This window comes from Onychostoma macrolepis, chromosome 03 (genome assembly GCF_012432095.1).
Source record: "Onychostoma macrolepis isolate SWU-2019 chromosome 03, ASM1243209v1, whole genome shotgun sequence".
In the NCBI taxonomy this organism is placed as follows: Eukaryota; Metazoa; Chordata; class Actinopteri; order Cypriniformes; family Cyprinidae; genus Onychostoma; species Onychostoma macrolepis.
The window spans coordinates 16113225-16122404 of record NC_081157.1 but is presented as its reverse complement, the minus strand read 5'-3'; the positions used below and the strand labels follow the sequence as shown (position 1 = coordinate 16122404).

The 9180-nt window shown below is 34.0% G+C and overlaps 1 non-coding gene across 1 annotated transcript; it reads left to right on the top strand.

Moving 5' to 3' along the window:
• Positions 1 to 1560: 1560 nt before the first annotated feature.
• trnaa-agc (transfer RNA alanine (anticodon AGC)) lies at positions 1561 to 1635 on the top strand. The gene has a single exon. It is a non-coding gene; the product is annotated as a tRNA-Ala (tRNA).
• Positions 1636 to 9180: the final 7545 nt, after the last annotated feature.

Sequence of the window (9180 nt, the reverse complement as noted above, 5' to 3'; positions counted from 1 at the left end):
ACAGATCACAATTACTTATAGTGGATCTGTGGTGATAGGATCTTGGTTTTGATTTTGGATGTAGGATTCCTGACACTTTAGTTTAGACTTGGTCAAATGTAAGGATCCAGACATCCTTGCTCCGAACACTTCTGTCACCCTATAAATCTAAATGCATTATTATTTCCACAAATCTCCCATTAACAAATAGACATTTTTAATGGCCAACATAAAAGCAATAAAAGTATGGAAATGTTAGAATTATTATTACTAGTATTATAAGTATTGTTTCTATAGAAATATAGAAATATTAAACTTAAAGAAGGTTAATAATGACAGTTAATGAGAAGGAGGAGGGATGCTATAGAGCCACGTCATTGGAAGCTAAGACGCTAAGACCCCTTGTAACATGGTTGACTGGATTAGATGGACAAGCTCCTCCTTGATTTATGTTATTGACTTATGTTTTCATATAAAATGAAAAATTCGGATTCATGGACATCACATACAGAAAAGTTGTAGATCCAAATCACCAATGTGCAAAAATCAAATCATAATATGCTCTTTAATATTAATCACCATATGTGATGTTGTAAAAATTATAACCAATAAACCAATAATCAGAATAATCTTCCTCATCCCATATAATCATCTTTTTGGGTTTGCAAATATCTGTTGTAGTGACAATGGCAACAATGATGATGTAAATGATGTCAATGGCCAAAAAGAAACAGAAACAGATTTTGTCCAAGCGGTCTACAAAAGCCTCGTTGCTGTTTGCCACTTGTTCTTTTTGTTCGATATTTTCCAAAAAGTTGACTATTTTTTGGATGGAAGCCACCTCTGAAGTCAGATCAGTAGACTTTGTTGTTGCGATGACAACAGCATCTGATAATGGAGACCATATGCATGAACACACTAATAAGTCAGTCTAAAGTTATTAACTCTTCGTAGTATTTAGTATTGTCTTACCTTCATCATGACCCATGCTAGCATTTTGTGTTTTGATGCTCTTTGAGCATTTACAAGGCAGGATGCTGTCATCTAATGTCAGACGTGTCAACACTATAGACGTCACCATGCTCAGAACCAGACTGACCAGACAGAAGCAGAAGTGGTAATCTTTGGAGAAAAAGCCATAATTTAGCAATAGTAAACCTTAATTTACTTGTGCAGAGTATAATTGTACATGGAATGAATTGTACACTTTAATACACTGTTGTCTGAAGAAACAAACTTTCTGTAGCAATGTTCACATTTTGTCATATTGGTGTCACATCAGCTAACAGCTAACCACTGGGGTACCTCAGGGTTCAGTGCTGGGGCCCCTCCTCTTCTCAATATACAACATTGCTAGGATTTATCATCTGAGTGAATGCATCTAGGCTTTTATGAAAGAACAATTCCAACTAAACCTAATCAAGACAAAGCATCACCCCACCTATAGTTCAGGAATTGATCAAAACATTACTTGTCAACGATTTCTCAGAAACAAATGAAATGTCCCAATGAAATGTGAATAAAACTAAAAGATTAATGCTCTAGATATTGAAACAAACATACTCCCTACAGTAACTAGGAGCTTTCCTGTAGCTCAACTAGTAGAGCATGGCGCTAGCAACGCCAAGATCATGGGTTCGATTCCCAGGGAAAGCAAGAGCTGATAAAATGTAAAAAAAACTGTAACTTGAATGCAATGTAAGTCGCTTTGGATAAAAGCGTCTGTAAAATGTAAAATGTAACTGTACTCTAAACCTGATCCAATAGTGAAAAGCAAGAACAATTTAACACCTACGCTATTTTTGCTTGCTTCTGCAATGTTTTGAGCTCATCTGTCAGTTATTAGGTTTCACAGGACTTATGTGCCCAATACCCAAGTGCTCTGCATTGCATTGTTTAGGCCAGGTTTTGTGAATGGTTTACTTAAACCACATATGGTCTGTTAAGTCTGATAAACCACATTCTTGTTTGATAAATTTCACTATAATATATGATCACAAAAACTGAAGTACTGTTGGTTGCAACTTTCATTTATGCCAAATTTAAGTACGTTCAACATGTTTTCATTGAGACCAAGTATTCACATCTGCAAACTTGCACAGGTAATTTCTATTGTACTGCATCACACTATGGCTATTGCCCAGGGCCGGGTTTCCCGATAAACGATTGATCTTAGTGCTTAAGAGCGTTTTCTACGAGTCATTTTACGAACGTTCGTTATTGTTTCACGTGCGTTTCCCAAAAATGCACTTAACACAATCGCACGTAGCCATGCTTTAAGTGCTACTTAGGAGTCGCTATCCATTGGTCAGGTGCTGAAATGTCAATATATAGAATGGCTAGTATTTGTAGTATCGTTCGTTTATTGAAATGTTAACCTAATGCTGCGTTCAGACAGCTCGGATAATATAATATAATATAATATAATATAATATAATATAATATAATATAATATAATATAATATAATATAATATAATATAATATAATATAATATAATATAATATAATATAATATAATATAATATAATATAATATAATATAATATAATATAATACAATATACATTTACATTTAGTCATTTAGCAGACGCTTTTATCCAAAACGACTTACAAATGAGGACAATAGAAGCAATCAAAACCAACAAAAGAGCAACAACATGTAAGTGCTATGACAAGTCTCGGTTAGTCTAACGCAGTACACGTAGCAAGGTTTTATTTTATTTTATTTTTAAAGAAAACGAGTAGATAGAATATAGAAAGTAACCTAGTGTTTATATATATATATATATATATATATATATATATATATATAAGAAACAAGTAGATAGAATAGAAAAAAAGAAAGCTAGTGTTAGTTTTTCAAGAAAAGCTTGCAGAATAAATATGCAATTGATAGAGGGTCAAGTGTGTGTGTGTGTGTTTTGTTTGTTTGTTTTATTTTGTTTTTTGTATAAAAAGAAGACAGATAGATCAAATAGAATTAGAATAGAGTGCTAGAGTATATAATATAATATAATAAGTAAATATAATAAGTATATAAGTGATAAGTATAATATTAATCTACTATATATATTAATATTGTATAATATATTGTATACATATAGTACACTAATATTATATTTGTAGATTAATATTATTCTATATAGTATATAATATCTGTAGAGACGTTATTTCCGGGTCCAATACATGGCTGGTTTTCGTCATTGACAGATTAATTAATTTATTTATTTTTTGAGTTTATCCCTATTTTTCCCAGTCTTTGAAGCATATTTCCGACATTATTTCTTTTATTCGTTATCCGACGACGGTCCGTTGAATTATTAGAAAAATAATGCACACCGGAGGTGTAACAGGTAACCTCGAGTGTGCATTATTTTTCTAATAATTCAACGGCCCGTCGTCAATTATTCCTTACTTAATTAATCACATTGCACTTGAATAAAGTTAAAGATGTAATCTGCCGACTGTCCTGCAGGTGACCTCATAATTATGTCTTCTTACGATGCACGTAGAGATTTACGGTTACTCCAGAGCACTCGTAGATCTACGAAGATTTTCAAGTACTACTTAAGTTACGATGGTTTTGGGATACGGTCCGCAAATCTAAGATGATTGGTGCGATCGTTTTTGCGATCAATTTAAGCTTACGATGCTTTTGGGAAACGCAGCCCAGGTTAATGACAGAGGTGCAAGAGGCCTGTTGTTGTGTTCTTTCACTTACGGAGGAGAGGGCTACAGCTTGTACCACTGGACAGATGATCGTTGAGGATGATTAGGAACATGGTGAAGCTCAAGACCAGGGTGACCTTAAGGTTGTTGCGTTCTCCTCCTTGAACTGGCAGAGCAAAGCTCACCAGGTCAGCCAGCATTATTAATACACTAGGCAGGATCAGGGTCACAACGGCACTGAACGGATTGATTGATAAAGTGACCTGTTAACAGATGACAGAAGAAGGAACAAGTATTAATTTAATATTTATGTCTTTACTCTACAGATGAATTCCTAACAAGATGTGTATATTGAATTTGGTCCTTTTTAATGAATGGCAGCGTGTAGAAAACTGCCAGTTGTATATACATAATATTTTTTCAAAACTTTGCCAAAATTATGAATGTCCTACTTATGCTTAATCATTTTTAATATCAAATGAAAGATGAAACAGCATTTACAATGCATCTGACTTCCCTAATGTGACACATTTCCAAATGAAACAGAATGATTTGATCTGTCTGGATTTAAATGGATTGAGAAATGTTAGACCATAATATTATTTTACATATATTATTATACATTTATATACTACCTATGCAGCCTTATATCAACAAATATTACCAGAAATATAACAAAAATAGTTATATTAACAGAGGTGAAGAAAGTTGTACATTTACATGAACTTCATATGTCACAAGGAATCAAATTTCACTTGACATTTGGCCATAGGTCATTAAAAACCGCATTTATTGTTGCTACTCGGCAGTAAGAAAAACATGAACTCTAATATTTCACATTTCACAACATGTAAAACATGTTAGCCAAACATAACAGTGGGTGTTTATTAAATCACTGATTATGTTCCATTTGAGATGAAATACCCTTCATACACTGTTGATTCCCAAACATGTCCCCCCTTAACGCTGCACATTTTGCATGTCTCAAACTCATAATCAAACACCCCTAATTTAGTTGTCAACTCATTAGCAGATGGTCCAAGACCTGAAATGGGTTTGTCAGACAAAGAAGACAAACTCCAGTACTCCAGGTTGGGAACCACTGCACTAGATGGCAGAGTACATAGTGTATAGTGTAATATCAACTACCGAGAGAAACCTTTGTAGTCTGTACACAAACAGAATATTAATTCACTTCCATTTTTGAATATGACTGTCAGTCCTAAAATTTTGCATTATGTACATGTACTAAAACCAAGAACATGTGACATAAGGTCTTTATGTCAAATACCGAGATATATGTGCGATTTTCAGAATCTGAATCTTGTGTTATTTCCACATTCTTAGTCAGCCACTCTCCACTCTGCTCACTTCCACTCATAGTTATGTTATCAGGGTATAATAGTATAAGCCCACAACCTAGATCAACACAAATGAAAGAATGTCATCAGTTTAGCAGTTATTCAAATATCTTTCCAATTTTGCATGGTTATGAACAAATGATCAGTATCGATCTACTATTCAGTCAAAAAATGTCATCTTACTGCTTTGATTCCATCCATTGATGGCCACAGAACAATCCCCATTCACAAAGGGGTAGGTGAAAAGGTTGATTTCACAGCTCACTGCTACGAACAAGATAATAGCATGGTCCACATCTCCATTTCTCAACACCAGTACATCACTTTTGTGCGGCTGCACGGTTGTATCTATTCTGAATGCATAGAAAGAGACAATATGACATGTTACCCAAATTGGGAACCAATCATGCTTTTGGTCCACAACCACCAGAGTGAGCCATCCAGTGAAGACTCTCATTAACCCAGCTGTCTAATTTATAACTTCAACTGTCTCATATCAAGTTTGTCTATTAACACTCTCTACACTCTTTATAACGACAGTTGGACACACATGCATGCTTAGAATGCAGTTAAGGCGTTATGATTAAAGCTCACGCAAAAGTGAAAACTCATTCCATGTTGTTCCAAACATGTATGAATTTTTTTCTCTCTGGAACACAAAAGAAGATTGTTTAAAAAGTGGGTCATTGACAAAACAACATTGAACCTCACTGACTTATGATCTTCAGTTGTGGTTCACAGAAGATTTTTTTTTTTTACTTGTTATAGTATGTTCCCACTATATTGTACTAGATTTACAAGCTATACCATCAGTTTTATATAGTTCACACTTGCAGTGTCAGTCTGAAAAAAAATTTCAGTTTGATGTGGGACCTTAAAACTGTACAATAGGCAGTGTTAGCATATAATAAACAGAGAAATTCAAGCCGTGCCACAAAAATCCATTGTAAGTTCACTTACGCATTGTCCAAAATTAACCCAGGAGTCCAGATTTTGTTAACTGGCAACATAATTGCTGTAGCATTAGATGTGGTTGTATTCCACTCTAGCCCAGGATCGTTCCATTTCTATGGAGGAAAATAAACTTCAAAAAACACATTCACTGACATTTTGCCCATTGTAAAACTAAATTAGGTCACACTTTATATTAGGTGGCCTTAACTAATATGTACTTTCATCAAACAAATAAGTACAATGTACTTATTGTGTTCATATTGTGTTGCAAAACACTTTTGTTGCTATTGAGGAGGGATACGGGTAAGGTTAGGGACAGGTTAAGTGGTATGGGTAGGTTTAAGAGTGGGTTAAGGTGTAAGGGATGGGTCAACAGTGTAATTATAAATGTAATTACATAAATTAATTACAGATGTAATTACATAAAGGTATTATTAACAATATAAGTACAATGTAAGAACATGTATGTACACCATAAGTGCATTGCATCAAATGATTAATTTAAATGTAAGTACATAGTAGTTAAGGCCACCTAATATAAAGTGGGACCCTGAATTATTGTGAACATTAGTTAAGAATGAGTTTATGAGCTTTGAGCCTTATGAGTTTTTTTTTAAAGTCAAAAATGTTTCTGCTCACCATGTTAACCTTGACACGGCTGCTCATTTGCATGTTCTTTGTATCCTAAATACGGATGATGACAGAATGGTGAGTTTTTGCAACGTGAAAATCATTACACTAAAAAAATAATAATAAGGCTACTTTTAATGCATTAAATTGCATAAAAATAAGTACAGTCTATACCTTGTCATATGGAACAAAAGTGAGAATACCATCTACTTACAAATGCTATTTTGTAACACGTTTATAACAGTTGTACACAACATACTCTTGTTTAAAGCATATTTCATTAAAGACTGCATGAATAATTGTATTTCCTTCCATTACATGAATTCAAGCTAAAGTATCACTTTCATGTTTAATAAACCTCAAAAAGTAACTTGCTAAACTTCACTTAAAAATCAATGACGCAGAAAAAAAATATGTCGACTTTTGTATTGTCTGTTCAGTGTTTTTCAGTGCCACAATAATGTAATGCATCTGGGAGATTTTATGAGTAGTATTTAGTAGTATTAATAGATTTATAGCCTCTTTTTGGACTCATTGTAAATATAAAAAAACAATCCAAAATTACGTTTATTTAAATTAGAACCCTAGTTCAAAATATTAAATTGTAATACAAATGTAGAATTTCAAACCTTTTTTTTTTTGCTCTGTTTACCTGACCACAAACTTTTTCCAGTTCAGTTTAAATGGTTAACTACGGAGCCCCGCACATGACATGCAGGAAAAAAATAGTAGGCTAAATCGTTTGCATGATTTACTATTTCATTCCCTAAATTTGCTAAATCGTGCACACGATTTATAAAATCGAGGGAACAAATTAGTAAATCATGCGCACGATTTAGCAAATCGAGGGAACAAAATAGTAATCGTGTGCACGTTTTAGTAAATCAACAGTAAATTAACAATCGTATTTTATATTATCAATTTGTTTTTCCAAGCATGAAACAAAGACAGAAAGAATGGAATTTATTTTTTAAACTAAACTTACAAACGACAGTGTCTCGTATTTCATTGAAGTGATGTTTACTGTGACAGAACAGTGTTTGCCATGTGGTGCACTTATCAGTTTCTTGGCAATTATAGAATTTGCCAGACATCGACTGTCACATGAATCTGCCAAAACTGTTGGACCAGATAAACATGTTAGAAACATTACTTTTAATTAAGGCAAAAATCTAAAAAAAAATACACTTGAGAATTCATAGCACTTATCAGCAAACTGTAAAATTTTCACTAATGATTTTAACTGTAAAAATTACAGTAGAATGTGCATTCACTGCAGCTTGAGAAAGTGTTTACCAAACAGATTTGAAAGGATGAGGAATGACAATGAAATCCTGTGTCGAAGAACCATTTCAGTTCCTACAAACACACACACAGACACACACAAATCTCTTATTCTCTTATAGTCATAAGTCTCTTACATGCATCATTTAGCCATATCCGCAGTAGCTTAAAAAAAACTGATAAACTTACCTTTGCAATTCAACATGGGCAAATGAATGAAAATTTCACCTTCAGTTGTCACCGCTTATGGATTATATGAACAAGCATCACTTAGCTTTTTAAAGGCAATGAGCCTTTGGGGTTATGTGCAGTAGGACAAACAAAACAAAGCCAAGACATATTAAATTTCATCCCACATGAAATTGCATAAACTTCAGTTTTTGAGATTATGATAAGCCTCCATATAAGGCTATAAGTACAAAAGCTGTTTCCAGCTCAGTGTCAACTACCTCCAGGCATTTCATTTGCCTCACAGCCAAACAAAACACCAAACAGGTTCATAAAGGAAATATATGCAGAACATTCAGAAGAGTCGATCCACAACCGCAAACTCTTTCCCCCTGAGGTTTTAGATGTTCCTGATGTTAACAAAGGCAATAATTGTGCACTTAATCCGGACAGCTGGATGGAGAACAGTTGTTAGTTTACCCTGGGGGTCAGCTACCTTTTTTGTCATGAAGTGCCATTTTTACATTTCTTAAAATTGATTTAAACATTTCTAAATCATAAACATGTGTTTATTGCCAGGTTAAATACCAAATGTCTAGTCTGACCAAATGTTTGTTTGATCCCACAAAGTACAGTATCGTAATGCTTCATACTATCCTATTCATAATTTAAAACTGGGATGCAAGCCCAGTATCCAGGCCAAATTTGCCCATTGACCTTTATCAGCCATAGCCTCCCTATCTATGAATTAGCTGTATACTGTAAATAAATTTGATCACCATCATCATTATTATTATTCTGTGGCTTTGTAGTTTCAGCAGAGGTGCACTTTGGATCTCTAGTAGCCACAAGTAGTAAAAATCTTAGGAACTGTTATCCAGAATGGATTACAATTTAGCAGCTACACTGGGTTATCTCACAAGGTTTTAATTCCACAAACCTAATTTATATATCCTAAACTGTTAGTGAACATATAGCAACTGCACGAACCTCACTTAACAGATACCTTACTAACTATTTATGAGCAGCAAATTAGGAGTTTATTGATGCAATCTGTCACAATCTGCTCAGAGACACTGAGGCTGAGGATCCAAGTACACCTCTTCATTGAAGGGTAATCCAGAATCCGTAGTTAAC